The sequence below is a fragment of the Chroicocephalus ridibundus genome, chromosome 15 (assembly GCF_963924245.1).
Source record: "Chroicocephalus ridibundus chromosome 15, bChrRid1.1, whole genome shotgun sequence".
Lineage (NCBI taxonomy): Eukaryota > Metazoa > Chordata > Aves > Charadriiformes > Laridae > Chroicocephalus > Chroicocephalus ridibundus.
Window position 1 is genome coordinate 2,972,061 of NC_086298.1, and position 21,515 is coordinate 2,993,575.

General features: G+C 53.8%; 1 protein-coding gene across 6 annotated transcripts in view; it reads left to right on the top strand.

Moving 5' to 3' along the window:
* Window positions 1-21,515, top strand: part of COL27A1 (collagen type XXVII alpha 1 chain) — a 104,553-nt gene that overhangs the window by 516 nt on the left and 82,522 nt on the right. The gene's annotated exons all lie outside the window — the stretch shown is intronic.

A 21,515-nucleotide genomic window follows, 5' to 3' on the forward strand; every position in this document is an offset into this window, starting at 1 on the left:
GGGGCAGCCCCTCCTTGCTTGGGGGGGGGGGGGCGGGCAGAAAAGCTTCCCCCACTGCGAATGGCACCCGCCGTGGGAGCGGTGGGTGGGGTTGGGGGGCTGGCAGGGAAGGTCTCGCTTTGGGGGGGCTCGGTGGCAGGGCCACCGCTGGGGCAGGGCACGGTGTCCCTCTCCCCGCAGGAGCAGAGCAGCCGGACTGGTCGGGGTTCGTGCGTGGCTTCTCTGATGTGTAATATAACACAGCTGGAGCTCTTCTGCTGTCCGGGGCACTTCCACGTGTCTCCATGGCCCTCCTCTTTCCCCTCCGCAGCTGGTCGCCAAGTCCTGAAACTTCTCACAAAACTTTTGGGAACGCCGAGTCCCGTCCCTCCCTGTGGCAGGAGCCCTCGGATGGCTCCCAGCCGGGACGGACACAGCGGGGTCCAGGCCCCTCGCCCTCTACGACCCGTTTGCATCACAAAAACTCCACGCAAGCCATTTCCAAAGTTCGGTGCATGGGGCTAGGACTTTTCACTGGGAAGTGATGGGCTGTGCGGGGGACGGCGGATACTTTAATAGAGTGACTGTAAAAGAGGGATGTTTATTTTGAAGGAAGCACTGACCGTTTCCAAGCCATCCGTCGCTGCATTTGCATTGTGCTAACAATCACGGGTCCCAGCCAGAGGCGGTGACCCCACGCTCCTGTTCACTGCGCAAACCCCTGCCCAAAACCACGCGTGTTTGGATGAGGTTAGAGTACGGCTTCAATACACCCACATCGGTGGGAATGTGGTTCTTGAGAAGGAAACCACTGATTTATCTCAGCGGAGCTTAACTCCACTTGAACCTTGGCTGGAAAACAAGGCTGGGGCGATGCAGTTCACGGCCTGGGAAAATGAGCAGGGAATTGCATCCCAGGGGCTGGAACTAGAGCGAAATCCGTGTGGGAATAAGGCGCAGGGGGGTTGAGGTTGAAATGAGGAACTCGGGAGGCGGTAGCTCCATTGAGGGTATTGGGCTGCGTGTGCGGGAAGGGAAAGGACAGGGAAGGGAGTGCCGGTTGCCTGTAGCAGCATTAGGAAGCTTCATACTCATATGTTTTTATTTCCTGTGGGTCCCGGGACAGCCCTGAGGAGGATTTCACTGATCATCATCCAGGTGTTTGGTTTTATCCTCTGATCACTGCTGCCCAGGTTGCTAAAGGTCGCCAGCTTGGCCAGGTTTTCAGAAGCACTGAAATATTGCAGATTCTGCCAGAGAAGGGGGCGCGGACCTCCAAATGCGTGGGTTTCTCAGGCTTTGGTATAAAACCGAGACAGTTCTTTGGTCTTGAGGCTCTTATTCTCCAGCCAGTCCCTACCAATGGTGCCTCAGAGGAAGGCCTGTGTAGCCCAGCTGCAATAAATGTCCCCAAGGAAAGGGACAGGGGGTGAGGAGAAGCTGGCTGCAGAGCTTGGCTACTCTTCCTGATCTTGGAGCTGGGCTCGGCATTGCAAGCCGGAGCAGTGACCCGTGGCACTCCTGCAGACGCTGGGTGCTTCGTACGGCAAGCCCAAGTCAAGCGGGGAATAACTGAAGCGGGGAGCGAGTGCCAGAAGAGAGCAGGTAATGACGTTGGGACTAGATGATCTTTAAGGTCCTTTCCAACCTGAACCATTCTGCGATTCTGTGACTTGAGCCGGGAGTTGGTCTTCAAAGCTGGTGGGACCTTGTTGAGGTTGCGCGTTCCCGCTGCTGAATACAGCAGCCGAGGAGAGGGCACGGCGTGTGGCAGCTGTGGCACCTTAGGGCTGGAAGGAAACTAGGATCCATTTCTTAGGTGGATCCATTAGGAAATTGGGATCAGCTTTTGCTTCTTTAGTCACTGCAGCTCAGTCGGGTTTAGATGATTTGTTGATGCCTCCTGGACCTCTGCTTGGGTTGGGGAAGCAAACAGTTGGTATTTCTGCAGCATCCCTGTCATGGGGGTGGCACCGTCCCCTCTCCTGTGTCTGGTTGGAAGGGTGGTTTGTGTGGCTCGTGCTTGGGAGAGGCCGGTTTCTACGTTCATAAGCCCCAGCTGGGGCTTTGGGTTGTAAAAGCAGGAGGTGACCCCACCTGGGAGGGAAACCTGGCTGTCGCCGTTGGTTGCGTTTGTAGCTGTTCCCCAAAGGATCCTCGCTGACGACCTCAGGAGGGCCGAGGGTGCCAGAAATGGGTGGGAATTGACCCCAGCCTGCTGGGAATGGGGACGCCTGGTGTCCTGTCCCCCACGGGAGCTGCCACCTCGGAGCACGCCCATACTCTTTAAAGTTAGCAGTGTTTGCACTGAATCAAGGCCGTCCCTTGAGCCCTAATCCGTGCATTGCCCGGAGCAGCAAGCCGGCCTGGAAATGGTGGAGAAGTTGATTTTTAGGGGAGCGTTATACGGCAGCGGGTGGGAGCTGATCTCCCTGTGCCCGCCGCTGCTGCAAAGCCCTGGGTGCCTCCTTCCCAAGGCTGAATTATTGAATTTGCACCTAAATCGGTGGTTTGAGCTATAAGGATTCCCGAGTGAGACCCCTCGCGGCGCTGTGGGTCGGTGGCGGTGGGGGGAAAGATGGCACTGGCAGCGTTTCTCTGAGGTCGGGGTGCTGCGGGGTTGCGCGAGCCCCGGTTGCCGCTGAGCATCCCCATCGTCACGTCCCCGGTGCCCAGATGTGTTGGCCCCAGTGGGCACAACACGGGTGTCTCCGGGGCTTTGCTGAGCTCCCCCCGCCGTTCGGGGGATGCTCTGGTTGAGGAGGAGGGGGAAAGTGGGAAAACTCCGTGGTGTAGCGGGAGCTTGGTGGCTCCAGGGCTCCTGGGAGCTGGTTTTTTTCCCCGTTAAGTGCAATAACCATACTTGTGACCCGGCCCTGCGAAACACAAAACTCCCCAAACCAACCCAGAAAAATCCCGTCTGGGAACGTGACCCAAAAAAATGAATGCGCGCGAATGATTTCCCATTAATTAAAGCTTAGAGTCGCCCAATTAAAATCTGCTTAATTAAGGGATGAGTGGCATCGGAAAATGCAACACTTGGCTCCTGCAGATGGTATTTCTTGCTCGAGGGCTGGTGAAAGTAGACGTTGAGTAAATTATCCTCCTGGAGGTCTGGTACTCCGAAATGTCGAATACGTCGTTTTTCAGCAAAGGCTCCTCAGATCTGGCGTCTTAACGCTGCCGTGTGCTCGTGATTAGGCTGTGTGTGGGGACTTGGTGAACGAAACGTTTAACCTAATGTAAATATGCAAAATCAGACATAAATTGCGGTGCGTTGGTGCTGTTTGTGTGTGCACGGTAGCATATGTTTTATATGACATAGATCACATCCGTGCGTGTGTGTGTGTATGTAAAGCTTACAAAATGATGGTCATCTTAACTAGTTTGTAAGTCAGATTGCTTAAAAATACACAAATACCAGTTTTGGACTCTTGGTGTCATCTCCGTTTGACCCTCCAGTGCATGATCATTCCTATGGAGTCCTCAATTAGGCCATTATATGTCGGGGTGGGTTTTCCCCCCCGCCCCCCTCACGAGACCCTAAATTGTGCATTTAAAGTGGCGTAAATCCAGGGTCGCTGCCTCTATCCCCATCACAGAGCGCATCTGTGCAGCCTTCCCCTGGGGCTGTTCGCCCTTGTGAAGGCAGAGAACGAGCGATTAAACGCCGGGGGCTCGCAGGAGTTCCCAGAGCCCCCAGACAGAGCCCACCAGTATCTTTTTTTTTTTTTTTTTTACAATGCAGCTTTTATCTCGGAGGTCCTTCGTGTGCTCCTCTTAGCCGAGGTTGTCTTTGCCCAAGGATGGCGGCGGGGGGAGCCAGCCCGGGTCTGTTGGGCTTTGTGCCCATTCGAAGGGGGCTGGAAGGATGGACGTGGGGTTGCCCACAGGGCTCTGCTGCTTCCCAAGGGTGGGGAGGTGGCCAGCTGGGGTGGGGGTCGGTCTTCTCCGTTCCCCTGCAATTCTTTTTGCACCAGAACCTGGCGAATTTGGTGCAGTGGTTTTGGCCAGGAGCGCATCCGTTTTCCTACGTGATTGTGAAGGATCTCCCATCGTGGCCTGAAGACTTGGAGCGATGGCAAAGCTGACCCGTTCCCGGGTGGGCTGCAGTGAGCCATTGCCCTCACAGCTCAAAAACACCCCCCTTATCTGAAGCCTGAGTTTCCCGAGCGTAGTTTCCAGCTGAAAGAGCCCTTTTCCACCCTGCAATCCGCTGGTTCCTTTATTCGGGAATTGGGAGGAGGTGGGTAGAGGCAGGAGCACTTGCTGCTTTCCCTTGGACAAACGCACGTGGCACAAATGCCATCGCTTGCTTTTGATAGATGACTTCTGGTTGCTCGGTCGTATCCCCGTTTTCACCCAGCTCAGTGCGGTCGGGTACCGGGTGCTTGGGGAACCCCAGCCGGGATGTGGTCCCGCTTTCCTCTGCCGTGTCTGGAAGAGAAGGCGCCGACCTGGGACACGACGCTGCATTTCGGGATGTGGCGTGGGCTGGATATTTTCACACTGCTCCCCTTAAATGCTGCCATCCCACCCGCCTCCGCTTTCTTCCCGAGGTGATGGCAGACACGCGGTGCTGGTGGCAAAGCCGTAAGGGATGCAGGGACAGAGGGATGCAGGGACAGAGGGATGCAGGGACAGTGGGATGCGTGGGATGCGCAGAGCTGGTACCATCCTGCGGCTGCTGCATCCACGTATCTGCCGCGACGATGCTTTTCGCTGTGGTGTTTTAACTTTGCCAAACTTGAGCTGTTCGGATTGAGAAGCCTTTCTGTTATATGTCTGTCTGGTGCCGATTTATTTGAAAAATTTCAGGCAAAACTGTCCAGCGGTTCCCAGGATCCCGGTCTTCAGCGTATATTTGTATTCCCGCAAGCTGGAGCACAGACTTGAAGCTTGGCAGCAGCCCCGTGAGAAATCCTTCCAGATTAGACCAAGTTATAAAATCTTAAACCTTTCCGCGAGCAGTGGGCCGTACGGAGCCTCATTTCCTAAAAACTCTCTCTCCCTGTTGAATTTTTTTTTTTTTTATTAAGTGCCTGCTCTCGGGGTGCCAGCAGGTCTGGATCCTGCCCTGGCCTGGCTCCGGCAGCCCACGTCCCCACGCGTGTCACCGCGCAGAGCAGATAAGGACCGCGGTGCTCCTTCTTGCCGTGTACCAGGGACGCTAGCGCTGCTTGCCCCTCTGTTTTTTTGCGTGCAATAGGTGGAAATCGTTAGATTTGAATTCTAGCGTGCTGGAAAAGGGTTTCAAAGGTGAAAAAGTGCTGTTCCTTGGGGGGAAGATTTTTTTTTTTCTAGAGAAGAAGGGTAATGGATCGCCTGCGTGCTGCGGGTTTACGATCATATAAACTTACCAGGGAGTTGAACTAGATAATAGCGCATCGTGCCCGCGGAAAAATAAACAGTTTGAACTGGGCTGTGCGCTGTTAATGCCTAAACCGCTGCCTGCCCTCGTGGGAATATTGAACGGAAGCCTCGCTGCTCTCCCGGGCAAAGCCTGGTGCCCGCACACAGCTCCAGCTGCCAGCGCTCAAACCCAAGCTAAATTTTCGGTTTGCCTCCAGCGAGACGGAGGGGTCCCGGCGGGGAGAGGACAGGGCTGGGGGTGAGAAGCAGCTCCGGGTGGCCGTCCCCACCCCTGGCCTCAGGGCTGGCTCCCAAAAGTCTCCTCATTCCTCGCAGGGGGAGCCGCCATCTGCTCCTGGTTGAGGTCCCGGCTGCGCCGCGGGGGCTGACGTAACGTCCTTCCCCCCCGCCCCGGCTGAGAACCAGAGCTCTTTGTGTGTGTTCAATATGTGCTATATATATATATATATATATATCTCCATAACATTCATCTTGGCCTTGTAGTCCCCCTGCCTTGTAGTGGGGCTGGTGCCTGTGCGGGCGAGGGATGCTGGCTGCGGTACCACCGTCACCACCTGCGAATGGCTCCGGCTCAGCATCCCGGGAGAGGAGCCCGCGCCCCGGCTCACTGCGGCGTTACGGCATCGCTCCTTCCTCCGGGGTTTGGTTTTCTTTGAGCCTTGTTTGGGAAGGGAAGCTCGGGAGCCCCTTTGGAGAGGTGCTGGATATCGGCTGGCTCGTGGGGGCTTTTGGGTGGTGGGGGCTCGGTCTTCGTGGTCCTGGGCTCCTTCGGGGTCCTGCAGGCTCGGGGCTTCACAAAGCACGAGGAAGGAGCCGTCCTCCGCTGGGATGCTCTGGCATCTGGGAGGGTCTGCAGGGAAAGGGTCTGTCCCTGCTCCTGCCTGTCAACCCTGGCGGCGTTTTGGGGGACAGACGTGAGCGCAGAAACCTCATTTCCCTCATCTAAGAAGAGAGCAGAACGCTGTTCACCCCGACCTACCATTGCATAGCAAGATTTTTTTTTTTAATTTTTTTTTTTTTTTTAATGCTTTGCTCCCTATTTTTAAACAAAGCAGGCTGGCGGGGCTGGGTCTGTCCCCGTCCTTCACGGTGAGCGTGGTTGAGCTGAGCGAGAGGCCGAGCATCCTCGCCGCTGTGCCGGTGGGCGAGACCCGGTGCTGCCGGGGGCTCTGCTTCGCTGGGGGCAGCCAGTGACGTTGGCGGAGGGAAGAGCTTCCTGATTGTCAGCTGGTGGCAAAGGGACTCCTTGTCCCCGTTGTTCCTTCCCTGAGCAAAGGCTTCATTCAACCTGCAGCCCCTGGGAGCGAGCGCAGTCGGCTGAAAAGCTTTGCTCTCTTGTGGCCAGCAATTAAGAGAAAAACCTCTCTAAGATTTAAGCATCCTCCTCCCCTGCTTTTCCCACTCCAAGAACTCAAGAGAGCAGCCCAGTGACAAAAATCAGCTTCTGTTTAGGGCACGTCAACCTTGACAGCGCGTCTCTGTCCCACAACGATGGCAATTAGTGCAGCACTAATTACCCACGTGGAACCTTGCCTGGCTCCCCCAGCCCTGCCGGCAGTGTAATTCCCGCGGGGTTAAAGGCCACCTCAGGTCACATCGCGCTGATCCCGGTGCCGCTGGGGACAAGGGTGCCCCGGACGCAGCAGCAGGAGCACCAGCATCTGTTTCATTGGATTTGTCGCCGTGGTTTCACAGCTGGGTCGCAGCAGCAGGAGCAGCAGGATTGGCTGTGATAAGGGGGATTTCTCTCCCCTAATTTCCTTTCCCTCTCATCCCTGCCCGTGATGCCTGCTGGGGAGGGGGACAACGTTTCTGGGAGGGGACAAGGTGATGAGGCCACAAAGATGATCAAAGGGCTGGAGCCCCTCTGCTGTGAGGACAGGCTGAGGGAGCTGGGGGGGTTCAGCCTGGAGAAGAGAAGGCTCCGGGGAGACCTTATAGCGGCCTTCCAGTCCCTAAAGGGGCTCCAGGAAAGCTGGGAGGGGGCTATTTGCAAGGGCAGGTAGCGATAGGACGAGGGGCAATGGTTTAAACTAGAGCAGGGTGGGTTTAGATGGGACATTAAGTTCTTTACACTGAGGGTGGTGAGACACTGGCCCAGGTTGCCCAGAGAGGGGGTGGAGGCCCCATCCCTGGAGACATTCAAGGCCAGGCTGGATGAGGCTCTGAGCAACCTGATCTAGTTGAAGATGTTGGACTAGCTGACCTTTAGAGGTCCCTTCCAACCCAACGCATTCTATGATTCTATGACAAGGAGACCTGAGGTGACATGATGGCTCTCCAGGGGCAAAGTTGCCCCCAGTCCTGCCCCATTCCTGCTCCCTCCCAGCACCCCCCCTGCGGGGTCCCCTCCAGGATGCTGGGGGGTGCAGATGGAGCATGGCTAGTGCCGCTCCTCCTCGGGTGGCTGCAGTGCATTGCCACCCAGGCTGCTCAGCAGCCTGACCCCCCTGCATCAAATCATAGCACAACCCGGGTTGGAAAGGACCTCAAAAGATCATCTGGTCCCACCTTTTGTGGGGAAGGGAGCCTGGCTGAGATTGTCCAGTTGCATCCTGAAAACCTCCAGCGTTGAGGACTCCACCACATCCCTGGGGAGGTTGTTCCAGTGACTGATTGCTCTCGCTGTAGAAAAATTCTGTCTTTGTATGAAGATGAAACCCATCCTGGTGTAACTTGTACCTGTTGCCCCTCGTCTTCTCCACGTGACTCCTTCGTGAAGTGAGAGCCTCCATCCTCTTTGTAGCTGCCCTTTAAGTACTGGGATACTGTGATGAGGTCCCTTCTCCAGGGAGGATGGACCTAATTCCTTTGTTCTTTCCTCACTGGGTGGGTTCTCCAGCCCTTCGATGACCTTCAAAGCCCCTCTCTATTTTCTGCCTCCCCTCTCATCCACTGCTTGGTGACCGGGGCTGGATGATGATCTCCACCATGACCTGCTGAGGCCATCGCTCTCTTGCAAGCCCTAAAATTTGGCTGGGTTACTCCTCTAAAGCTCAAGGGAGCTGCAATGGGGAACTCTTGCTGCGGGATTTCTGGTTGGGGAGCTGCTTGTGGAGTCCCCCCGCTCCTGCCCTCCCTTCCATGGGGGTCTGCTCCTGGGAGGAGAAAGAAATGGCGTGGTTAACTAATGAGGTTTCAGCCGGAGCTGGTCTGCTCGGGGTTTTGGGGGCGTTTCCAAGGCCGTAGCTGTGCAGAGCTGTGCTGTGGTGGAGAAGTTGTTCTGGCTTGTTCCGAATTACCATGGGCATCATGTAATGCGCCAAAATCGCTCTTCCCACAGGTGTCCCGCTCGATGCTTGCGGGTTGTCAAGTCTTTTGGTCAGCGTTGCCAGTCCAAAACATTTGAAGAGTTTGTCAAGGGACCCGATATTTGTTTCCCGAGTCTCGAGACGCAGATACGCGCTTCTGTGCTTATTTCCACAGGAAGCAGGTTCATAAAACCTCTTTTCAGAGCAGCAGCAGAGCAGTTTCTGCCTAATTCCCGTGACTCCCAGAACGGGGGCTCAGGGAAAGCTCCAGCACGGTGCCAGCATTCACCAGGTGGTGCACACCAGCTCGCTTGAGCTGCTCTGACTTGATTGAACAACCCAGCGCATTAAAGACTTTGCCAAGCAGTTAATTTGCAGGAGGCTTTCTCAGAAGCTTAACACCGGCATTAGCGCAAACACCCCTCCGCTAACGCGGCATCGTCCTTCCCGCAGCAGGTCCATCCTTGGATGTTTCTCCTCCAGGTCCCTCTCAGCATCCGCAATGAGGAGCTGAAGGTGATTCCCCCTTCTTAGACACATACGATTTTATTTCTAGGCTTACTGAGCTCTGTCGCCTTTATTTTTACTGTTGTGTTGTTGTGTTGTTTTTTTGGTTTGGTTTTTTTGGTTTTTTTTTTAAGAAAAAGAAGGTGCGAACCCTGCAGATTGGCAGCTCCCCAGGCAGAGGGAGGCAGCTGGGGTTTTCTAGAGGCGCGATGCCCTTTGGGATGTGGGATGTACCTGGAAAGATGCTCGCACTGGGCTGCAGCTGGAGAACGCCTCTGCTGATCCGAGCGTGCGCGGCGTCCCCCATGGCAGCGCAGCCTGCGAGGGCATCGCTGCTCTTTTCCTGACACTGTCAAGTTCTTTGTAAATTAGTTCGTTATTTGAAAGACGGGAGTGATTAGTAAACCAACTGGCAGAGAACGGAGATGCGCTGGGAAGGGAATCTAGCCCCAAACATCAGAACTGGCTGGAAACATTTTCCCCCAACGTCTTTCCGGTGTGTTTTCAACACAAAAACGCACTTTCTGCAGTTGAGATGCTGAGATTTTTCTACATAAAATTTTCCCTTAGAAAAATATGTAGCTTTTCCATTGAGAAAACAGAAATAGAATATTCCACCGCAGGCCGGTTCAGCCCCAGTAAAGCCGGTTCCAGCTTGGGGAGGTCACAGTACAGCCCAGGTGACATGAAATCTCCCCTCCTGGGGGGCTGCCTTGCCCCGCTCTCCTTCTCCCTCCTTATCCGGGTCGAGCAGGGTGGAGAGCGGGTCCATTAATCCCAGGATTAATCACCCGCAAGGCGATGAAGGTCAATACTGAGCTCCCTCCAAATGAAATATGATGGTCCATTTCCACAGATCTCATTCGGATTGTTTCACTTGGGAAGAATGTCAGAATTTCTTCTTTTTTTTTTTTTTTTTTTTTCTTTTTTCTAATCCAAAATACCTCAGTGAAATGCCTGGCTATTTTAAAACATATTTTTTTTTTTTTTTTTCCCCGTTTTCTTTGACAGCAGGTTTTTTTCTGCTCTGAGAGACGATGGATGGGGCAGGGGTATGTCAGTGTCTGATCACGACAGGGCACCGCGGCAAGCGGGGGGAAATGCTGGTGTCTGCCCTGGGCTGGGATTTCTCGTGTTTGACGGAGTTTGTTGAGCGCTGGGATCTCGCGCCAGGCTGGGGAGGGCTGAGCCCCAGGTACCCCAAAGGGTGAGCTTTGAAATATTCCTCCAGCGACTCACGTAAGGTGCTTTGCGTATTTCTCCGGCCAGTCTTGTAGGGTGGCAAAGAGCTGACGTGCAGGTTTTGGTGCTGGCGATGAGTTGGGGGGCAACGGTACCACCTGGAAAGGAAAGGCCAAACCTCCTGTAACTCGGCAAACTCCCAGCTTCTGGCACCGCTTTGGGGGGAGTCAACGTGGGCTGCTTTTCCCAGAGGTTGGGCGTTTGCCATTCAATGGCACGGTGACCTTCCTGCCACCGAAAAAAATGCGGGTCAGAGATGCCGCAGGCGAGAGCAGAGCGGTGGGGTGAGGCCGAAGCACGTTCCCACGGGGTGTGAGCCCATCCCCAGGCTGGTGTGAATCTTTGCGTGTGCGCGGAACCTCTTTTTGTTTTTTTTTCCCCCTTGCTCTAAGGAGTCCCAGAATCTGCATTTACGTTCAGTTGAGAGCTCCGCTCGGCGGTGGGGGACCCAGCCCTGGGGACGGGACCTGCTGCTGCAACACCTGGTGCTCCTGGTGGTGTTTAACGGCTCCAGATGGCAGGTGTGCAGGGTTCCCCCCCCTCCTAAACCCTCTGGGGGGAAATTATAGGGGTTGGGCAGAGGTCAAACAGATTTAGCCCAGGGAAAACAGTTGATTTTTGTTACTTTCACCAGAGTGCAAATGAAGGTCAATTTTTTTTTTTTTTTTAAATTTTTGGTCTTTTAAAATCATTCAAATTGCAGTTTCTTTTTTTTCTTAAATAAAAAAAAAAACCCACAACAAAACAAACAAACAAAAAAAAACCAAACCAGAAAGGTAATTAACTTTTATTTATTGAAAGCTGACTACCCTCCCGACTAGCACTATGCAGAGAGATGCTTCCCCACTTGCAGAAGGCGGCTGTGTTCTAAGTTGATACGTCGAGATAAAACGTAAAATATTTCCATGGGTGTTTGGAGAAATAGGAGAAGCAGGTAGGTGATATATCGCAGCCACATCCTAGAGCACTTCAGAGCCCCAGACTCCTCCATGACAGACGCAGGGATAATCCCTCCTGCTGCTGTGGAGGGAGGATGCAGCTGATGCTCATCGCAGCAGCCAGACCCAACCGCTCAGAGCTGGCAAGGAAAGCCAGGAGAGCATGGCGGGGGGACGATTTAGGGCAGAGAAGGGCACAGAATCTTTCACACCAGCTCATCTGGATGGTTTTGATGGGAGAAGCTGGTCATAGAATGGTTTAGGTTGGGAGGGATCTTTAAGACCGTCCCATTCCACCCCCTGCCCTGGGCAGGGACACCTCCCACCAGAACAGGCTGCTCCAAGCCCCGTCCAACCTGGCCTTGAACCCCTCTAGGGATGGGGCAGCCACAGCTTCTCTGGGCAACCTGTTCCCGTCCCTCACCACCCTCAGGGCAGTCCAGTATCCCTACCTTTTTTTTTGGGTGGGGGAAGGTCTGGTTGCTAGATGCCCGCTGCCCCGACGTGGAGAGCACCTGGGAGCAGAGAGCAGGTCGCTGGGGACGAGGTAAGGACTGAGCAGGTACCAAGAGCTCGCTGGTGCAGAGGCTCCACACACGTGTGTGCAGTGACTAACTCTATAATGGGAGATTGGTGGAAAATGAAACCTCCGTAGCCTTTGAAGCCAGGACGGAACGGGGAAGCGGTGGGGTGGGGTGGCCGTGACGTGCAGCAGGGCTGGGGCTCCCCGATTTTGTGCCCTGGCCCTGCTGCTGTTTCCCTGCCCGTGGGTTCCATGGGTAAAGCAGGGCGTGATGCTGGACCGATGCGTGCCTTTTCCCTTCCTCTAATGACATCTCTTTGCAAGACAAAATGCAGCCAGGCAGTAGATTATGTTCCATTAACTTTCTCTTTTCCTTTTTTTTTTCTTTTTTTTTTTTCCCCAAACCTGCTAGACATGATGCTTGATGAGCTGTTATTCTGCCAGCCTGCCGTCTTTTGTGCTTATCCGTTCCCTCTCTCCCTACCCCTGTGGGTGCCGATGTTTAGGCCGCTGCCGTGTCAGCAGAGCGCTCTGGCTTGTGACGGAGGAACGCGGGAGCCGGTGGGTGCCGTGGTTTAGGCAGTGGGTTCGCTTGGAGCGGATCCCACCAGCTGGGGAAAAACGCCCTGCTGCAGTGCAAGAGCTGAGGACGACAGGACTTGTCCCAGAAAGATGTAAATAAGATGTAAATTGGAAGAGATATTTGAAGCAACCCCAGGCACGAAGGTCATAGAGCCGTAGGGCGAGGAGAATTTATTGGGGTATTCTCCACGTGGTCACCACCACGCAGGACCCAAACCCGATGTGTTTTGGGGTATTTCTATGTCTCTGTACGAACGATGAAGTGTGTGTATATTTAGTGTTGAGTATGAGTCCATGCCACAGGTTCTGAGTGGAAGAGGTAAATTTTATTATTACTTTTTCCGCTTTCCTGCTGCTGAGCCCTTGTTTCTAAGCCGCGTTTTCAACGGCAGCTTCCAGGGGGAGTGGGAAATGCTTGATTAAAGAGGCAGGTTAAGCGAGCTGCCACCCAACGTGGGCATCTGCCCCACGGGAGCGAAACCTTTAGTTTAACGGAGTTGCATTATTAATACTTTTCTGAAGTCCTTGAATGGATCAATTAAACAGCTGGGTTTTGCCTGTGGAAATGCTGGTCTTTGTTTTGGCAGGCGGGGATGTACCGGGGCTGAGTGAGATGTTCTGTAATGAGAGCTATTAAAAGGTCGTTAGCGATGCAGAGGGGTTTTGAAGCTGGATCTCGGCAAGCTTTGCGTGAGCAGATTTTTAGCAACTCCTGTGCTCTTTTTTTTTTTTAAAAAAAAAATTTTTTTTTTTTCCCCTCTTACTGAGGCATTTTGCTGGTTTTAACTTTGAGGGTGGCAAACTGAAAGGTTTGGGTGAGAGAGGACCGAGTCTCCATCGTGCCAGTGTTCCTCCTCGCCCTGGCCAATGACTCGAGGACGCGGGGCCGAAAGTGAGCTGCAAAGAAAGAGGGAGAAAGAGAGAAAACCAGTGGCTGCGCAGGCTGTCCCTAGAGTTTGAGTGACTCCAAGAACAGCTTTCTTCCAGGGCAGGGTGGGTGGGGAAGGGACTTTCATTCCTGGCAGCACGTGGTTTGTTTTAATTTCAGAAATCCCGTGTTTCTGCCTTGCAGCCTCAGAGCAAACCTGGGCAACCCAGCCCGGGGCTCCCTACCTCAACCTAAATGAGAAATTGCACCATTTGTTCCCGTTTCATGTTAGTAACCGTGAGGTTTCGTACTCATTTGGGAGGAGAGAAGGGCCCGAGTTCCTCACACGGGAGCGTTGGAGCAAGACGTCAGCCTGGGGAAGATTGCAGGTCCTGAGCTGAGCACCCCCCCGCCATGCTCCACAGGCAGCAAAAAAAGGCAGTGGGAAATTACCCCCAGCCTTTCTGCTGATGTGCTCCCTTGAGGATGGATGGGTTGCAGGGACAAAAGCCAGGGCAGGTCACAGCTGCCTCAGACCCACTCCCGGGGCTGGCGCTGAGGAGGACAGTGCTCCATCCCCCTTGCCCGTGGGAAATGCATGAGGGTGAGCATGTGGTTAATCCCCCCCCCAAGCCACAGTTCACATCCAGGTGCTTTCTGGTTGCTGTACGGTTTACACCAGCCCTTGGCATCACATCCCTTGGGGCTGTGGTCGGCTTTGATGGCTGTAAGTCGGATGCCGTCCTTCAAGGCCAGGTTGGATGGGGCTTGGAACAACCTGGTCTAGTGGGAGGTGTCCCGGCCCAGGGGCCCAGGGTAGGGACCGGATGATCTTTAAGGTCCCTTCCAACCCAAACTGCGTGGCCAGCAGGAGCAGGGAGGTGATGGTGCCTCTGTACTGGGCACTGGTGAGGCCTCACCTCGAGTGCTGTGTCCAGTTCTGGGCCCCTCTGTACGAGAGGGACATTGAGGTGCTGGAGCGTGTCCAGAGGAGAGCGACCAGGCTGGTGAGGGGTCTGGAGACCAGGGCATGTGAGGAGAGGCTGAGGGAGCTGGGCATGTTTAGCTTGGAGAAGAGGAGGCTGAGGGGAGACCTCATTGCCCTCTACGACTCCCTGAAAGGAGGGTGTAGAGAGGTGGGTGTTGGGCTCTTCTCCCAGGTGAGTAAGGACAGGACCAGAGGAAATGGTCTGAAGCTGCGGCAGGGGAGGTTTAGGTTAGATATGAGGAAGAATTACTTTACTGAAAGAGTGGTCGGGCACTGGAACAGCCTGCCCAGGGAGGGGGTTGAGTCACCATCCCTAGGGGTATTTAAGAAACGTCTAGATGTGGCACTTCAGGGCATGCTCTGGTGACAGCGATTGTAGGGGGGTTTTTTTTGGTGTGTGTATGCTTGGACACGATGATCTCAAAGGTCCTTTCCAACCACGAAGATTCTATGATTCTCTGATTCTCTGGTTGCCTGCTGGTTCAGCCATTGCTCCTGCTCCCTCGGGCTGGCTCGAACCCGGATGAAAGGTGGGAGCTCCCAGGCTGGCTGCCCACCCCCGACCTGCTCCCAGCCCCGGGAGAGCCGCTTGCCCCGGCGCGCTGAGGAGGAACCAAAGCGACGCCCAGCTCCCTGTGCGCCTCCGGCTGCGGGAAGCAAAAGTCGCCCTGCTGGGACCAGGCAGGTCTGGCAAACCCACCTCCATGCTTTAAAGGCGGAGGTCCACGATGGCGCCCTCCTTTGCAGGGTAAGCCTTTCAGCTGCTAAACTCGCTTTGAGCAAAAACTTCTTCTGGTGGGTCTTTCTAAGGAGGAGATCAGGCGCCTGCCCAGCGTAAGCAGTTTTCTGAATACTTATTCAAGGGTTCATTTTCTAATGCCTCGCTCATGCTTTTCCTCTCCAAATGAGTGGACTTTTGGGAATCCTGTACCTTCTGCAGTAAAAGTGCTGTTAATTTTCTTCTGCAGCTCTGCTGGTTTTAATTGTAACCTCCCACGTTAGCTGTAACAACCCATATGTTCATTGTATATATTCTTTAATTTGCTGCTGGCCTACCTCAAGGTTGGGTTGTGGTAGAGTTTCAGTTGCTGGGAGGACTTCAAATCCAGATGAGATGTTTTTCCTGAAGGGAAAGATATTTTTCCAAATTCAGACACGGGAGTTGATCTCAAAGCAGGGACTAACCTGGAGATCTCCTTGGGCATATTCTTTGTAGGACACGGGATCACAGGGCATGCTCTAGTGGCAGAGACTGTAGGTTGTTTGTTTGTGGGGGGTTTTGGGGGGTTTTTTGGGGGGGATTTTTTGTTTTTTTGGTTTTTTTTGGTGTGTGTATGGTTGGACTCGATGATCTCAAAGGTCCTTTCCAAACATGAAGATTCTATGATTCTATGGTTTCGGGGGTTTTTTTCTGGCTTGAAAATGCATGAATAGGAGCGGATGCCATGCTCAGTGATCAGTCTTGTACCATTTGATTGATGTTGATCGAGCAAAAGTGACCTAAAATTAAATGAAAACAGCAAAAATGCTGTGCCTCAGTTTATCCCAGGCACGCTTGCTTTAGAAGGCAGCGCTTAGAAGTCATATACTTTTGTTCTTGTGATTTAATGATTTTGATATTATATTTTTCTCTCTTAAATATACAAGGCAGCTGTGGTTCTGAGTGGGCAGGGTGTGACTGTGCCCCAGAAGAACTACTGGTGTCACCGGGGCAGTTGCTTGCTGCCCTCTGGAAGAGCCGGGCTGGTGAGAAATCAACTTTTATGGCTGTTGAGATATTGCGAGTCTGTTTAACATCACATGCAGCGGCAGGAGGTGTAGGGGAGGTGCATCACCCACATCCAGGAGCGGGAGATTGTTATAGCATAATTCACCTTGGAAGAGACTTCAGGAGCTCGTGGAGTGCAGCCCCTGCTCGAAGCAGGTCCATCTAGATCCGAGCCACCGAAAGGGCCACCTGGAGATGACCGCTGCTGGGAGACACGAGTGGCGTTTCCAAAACTGCTCCTTTGTGTCTGGGCTGTTATTTCTGATATGTGCGGTCTGGTTTAGTTTAGCTTGGTCTTGAGCCTTGGAAAGAAGTGTCTGGGCTTACGTCAGACTGCAGCTTTCTCCTTTCAAGTACAAGGAGCCAACTGATACTCCAACGGGCAAAGGGGAAGGGGAGACAGGGCTGACGCACTCCAGGAGGCCCCAGGGTATGGAGGCAGCTCCAAGCCTTGCCGATACGGGAATTGCAACTTCCAACGCAGCATTTAATTCCCACAAAGAAGGGAAGGAGGAGAGGGGGAACATCGGTAGCTGGAAGTTGATCCCAAACCGGGCAGTTGCGGCTCCGTCGGAGGCATTAAAGCACTGCAGGAAGGAGCATCCCGGTCTGTCCCAGCATGTTGTGCCGCTCTGTCTCCTCCCCAGCCCTTCATTTCAGCCGAAGGGACTCCCATGCCTTGCAGCTTCCTGCCTCTCCTGAGCCAAACATGTGCAAACGTGACCGTGAATCCCACCCTGGATGGTTTTTATACACACAGGCTGGTATTTCCTCCCGGCTCCCTCTCCCCCTGCACGGCCCCTTCACAAAGAACAGAGTCAGGCATCGCTTGTGACCTTGACCTCTGAACCTCTCCTCCCCTCCTCCCAAAATGTGAAGCATCTGGCAGGCATGTGCTGCCTGGCTGCTTGGTGGGGCTGGTGGAGCTGCAGGGATCTCACACAGGCTGTGGCTTGTCTCTGGGCTCCCTTGGCCCGCTCGCCCATCTGGGACGTGTTTGCTCTCCATCCCTGGCCTGGTGCCTGCTCCTGGTGTGGTGGCTGGTGGTGGGGACACCCTCCCTCTAGAAGTGATCCCCAAGAAGAGGGATGGCTTGTCCATCCCCCTTCATTTCACGTTGCTCAGGAAAAGCTTCCTCCAGTGAAAGGGTCTAGTGGCTGCATTGGAAGTTATCAAGGGTTTGACCATCACAGGGCAAGGAGTGATCCAAAATGACTCCAGCCTGTGAAGACCAAGCCAGATCTCCTCTTGGTTCCTGTGTACTCCTGGCTCCCAAAAGGCTCAACGGGAGCTTGTTTTAGGGGACATTTTGAAGAGGGAACCAGCTAGTTCTGGTTAATCCCTTCCTGATGCCTCCAGCAGCCGTGATGTTGTGTTGTCTGAGCTTCAGACCAACACAAAGATACCCAGATGTCTCGTCCCCTGACCATGGCATGGTCCTCTCCTGACAGTGTAGGGGGAAGGGGGAGAGAGATTCTTCCTCTTCCATGGGTGGTTCTGGGGTGTTGGGGATGATTCATTCATCCATGGAACCAGGAGGTCCATGAGATGCTTCCCACGGCCAGTGCTGGCCCAGAGGCAGCTGGGAGCTGAGGTATCCCTGCGCTTTGTAGCATGGAAGTGGTGAGGCAGCGGCGGTGCTTCAGGCAGGTAGAGGTTGGATCATAATCTCAGCAATCGCTGTGAGCTGGGGGGTCTCCCCCAGGCTGTTCCTCACCCAGGACCACTCTCTGGAGGTATCTCTTCAGGGGAAGGCGATGTATTTCTCTCTAGGATGGTTCACTGCAGGTGTGAGTTGTCACATCTTGCATCTGTGGGGCCAACCTGTGGGTGCATTTGCTGCTGTCAGAGAGAAGGTCTTGGGGCTGGTCAGGAGCAAGCAGAGGCCAGTAGGAGCTCTGCTGTGGGGCTGGTCAGACCAACCTGGTCATAGTATTGTGGGGAGATGGAAGCTGTCATCAGGGCTGGGGTGTGGGAGATGGGCAACGGCTTCATCCTGGGGGTAGAGACGGACCGGATGGTTTTCTGGATGGGATAACAAACTCTTGTCTTAAAAAAAAATAACATGAAGTTTGAAAAGAATAAGTAAAAAATCACCTCTGAACCTTTGCATTCAACTTTTCATGCTTGAACCATTAGCAGTCAGGTTTTCCAAGCTTTTCTCTATAGCTGTGAGGCTCCGGAAGGTTAATTAAAGAGAGGTTCAGAGCTGTTCAGGAGCCCAGCAGTTGGAGCATTAAGTCTTTGTCTGCGTCAGCAAGTTGTGTGCTCTACCAAGAGCAGATCCGCAGAGCAGCAGGTCCAAGGCCCCCGTGTCCACTCTAGACGGGCTCTGTGCATTTTACCTTGGCCTGGGCTTGGATTCTCAGTCCACGGGATACTCTCCATGTGGGAGAACATTAAATGTCCTCCACAGCACTTCTTCTGGCTTAGACATCAGAAAAGCGTCGTTTGTGCGGTCCAAGACTGCTCTGCAGTGTACGCTAAAGCACAGTAAGTGGGGAGGGTTGGGGCGTTCACCCTGAAATGCCTTCCTGATCCTAATTAAAATAACTTGTGCGTTGTCTTTTATCATTTGCTGTGTTTATTTCCCCCCTTCAGAAACAGTCTGCAGAAGCACGTTGTGAACACGTCTTTGCTGCAGCTCGGTAGAGTATGGACTAACGTTGTCCCAGGGGAGCCCTTTTCAGCCGTCCCCTCTGAAGGAGGTAGGAAGCGTGGAGGTCCTCGCTGCACTCTCATGTCTTTAAAGAGGTGCAAGGATGGCAGAGCTAATTTTCAAGCAACTTCTCATTATTGGCGTTAAGATTTGCTCCTGACCTGTGAATCTTAAATGACAGAGAGGCCCCGGGGCTCCCTCCCGCCTGCGAGGGTGACTCACGGTGCGGTGGCAGACGTGCTCTGGCTTGTAGGAGTGCTCTGTGCTTTGTGGAGCACACGTGCAGCACACAGAACCACGGAATGGTGGGGGTTGGAAGGGCCCTCTGGAGATCACCCAGTCCCACCCCCGGCCAGAGCAGGGTCACCCAGAGCAGGTGGCACAGGAACGCGTCCAGGCGGGGTTGGAATGTCTCCAGAGACGGAGACTCCCCCACCTCTCTGGGCAGCCTGTGCCAGGGCTCTGCCACCCTCACAGCAAAGAAGTTCCTCCTCATGTTGAGGTGGAGCTTCCTATGGTCACGTTTGTGCCCGTTGCCCCTTGTCCTGTCCCCAGGCACCACTGAAAAGAGCCTGGCCCCATCCTCCTGACACCCCCCCTTTCAGTATTTATCAGCGTTGATAAGATCCCCCCTCAGTCGTCTTTTTTCCAGGCTGAAAACACCCAAGTCCCTCAGCCTTTCTTCATCAGAGAGGTGTTCCAGTCCCCTCAGCATCTTGGCGCCCACACGCACGTCTCCCTGGGCAGGGGGGTGACTCCTTGGCTCAAGCCTGGCTGCGGCATCGCGGTACCCTCCTGGCCAGTGCTGGCCATGCAGAGCCCCATCCCAGCTCCCCGGGGCTCTCCCCACCTGGTGAGATGTGAGAAAACAAACCTTGCTCTTTTTCACAGCACACGGTTGCCTTTTCCCTACTTTAATCTCCCTGAATGTGTTTTTATTTCATTTTTATATTCCTTTCAGGCTTTTGCTGGGATTCCCACAGGGCCTGGGCAAGGCGGGTAGGGGATGCTGATTGGAAACAGAATAGGACTGGAAATAACCGAGATAAATGGCCTGATAAAACAGCCAGAGCCTGGCTGATGTGCAAAACCAGCGTGGGACTGTCCTCGCCCCTTCCTCCCTGCTTGGAGAGGGCTTGAGCCAACCAGGAACCAGCCCACTCCTATTAATTGCTCCTCTTTTTTAAATGTATTTTATTTTATTTATTCTTTCTCTCCCTTTCTTAATGCCAGTGCACAAACGTTGCTGCAGAAAGCAGAGCTTAATGCAGCTCAAGCCCTGGCAGCCTGAAGAAGGCCCCTCTATTGGGTGGAGTTGTGCAAGGTGAGGTCTTGGTCCATCAAGTCCCTGAAAGGAGGGTGTAGAGAGGTGGGGGGGTCGGTCTCTTCTCCCAAGCAACAGGCGATAGGACATGAGGAGATGGCCTCAAGTTGCACCAGGGGAGGTTTGGGATGGATATTAGGAAAAATTTCTTCATCGAAAGGATTATCAAGCATTGGAACAGGCTGCCCAGGGAAGTGGTGGAATTGCCATCCCTGGAGGTATTTAAGCCAGGCAGATGTGGTGCTGAGGGACATGGTTCAGTGGTGGTTTGGGCAGTGTTATGTTGATGGATGGACTTGATGATCTTAAAGGTCCCTTCCAACCTAGATGATTTTATGATTACTGCTGCTTTACACCCCTGCCTGTGTAGGAGAGTTGACTGCCAAGAAGAAAGGGATGGGCATTAAGGTTTTCCACAGCATAAAGGGATTCGTGTTGCTCTGCTTGGATAAATGAGTGGATTTTTCTTGTCTCAAACCTGAAAGTAGGTTAGGCGTGTAGGAGAGTAGCTGTCTTTTTTGAAGGCTGTAACATCAACAGTTGTCACATCAAAGACAGCACAAGAGCTGCTGGCTCAAAGCGCGCTGCAATAATCAGGAGATTACTGACGGCTGCTGTTGCGTTTGAAGCGATGCCCTGGATTTGTCGCCTTTGTAGCTTCTTCTGCAGTCGAGCCCAGAAAAGCTTCATCTGTAGCTCCTCAAGGACCCCCACACCCCAGGGCTCCTCTTTAGCCTGACGGTTTGCTGCCGAACGCCATGACGTGGGGGGTCCCTAGACCTCGACCAGGTGATGGCTCCTTCCCCGTGCCCTTCCTCTGTGCTTTGCTGTTGAAAAGTAACCGCCCGTTGCTCCATCTCCGGGAGGGTTCAGCATCCCCAGAGCTGCCCAGTGCTGGCCAGTCCCTTCTCCAGTGACAGCCCAGCTCTTGCAGGTGCTGACTGCGTTTCACCGTGCAGCCGTAGCTGTGTCCAGGCCGTCTCGCCGTACCTTAAGGCAGCGGTGACGGGAGGGCAGGGCAGGCTCTTGAAACATAGGAATCCAATATTTTAAGGAGGAGAGGTGTCTGACGCTGGTTGTCCCACACCTTAAGGCGGTGTCCTGGTCCCTGGGCTGTGGCAGGGTGGGGACGTCTCCGTTGACTTTGTAGGCGGGTGATTTGTCACTACGTTTTTCAGATTTTATAGTGAAGGAATACAATTACGGATTTAGGGCTGAGCTGATTGCTTAAAGTATTCATTTTGCTGGAGGTTTGCTGGGAAAGGTGCAGCAGTTCAAGGCCAATTCCACTTTTTTACATTATTTTTTTTCTTTGCTTCGCTTCCAAACTGGAGAAAAAAAAATAAAAATAAAAGGAGAGTCACTCCTTCATGTGTTCCTGCTGCAAAGGCGGGAAGGGCCGCTGGGAGCCCAGCGTGAGAGCCTGCCGCAGCCACCTCTAGGACATTTCATCTGACGACTTGAAAGCAAACGCGCCCCGCTTGGTTTGGAGGAGCCCCGCGAGAGCTGTGCT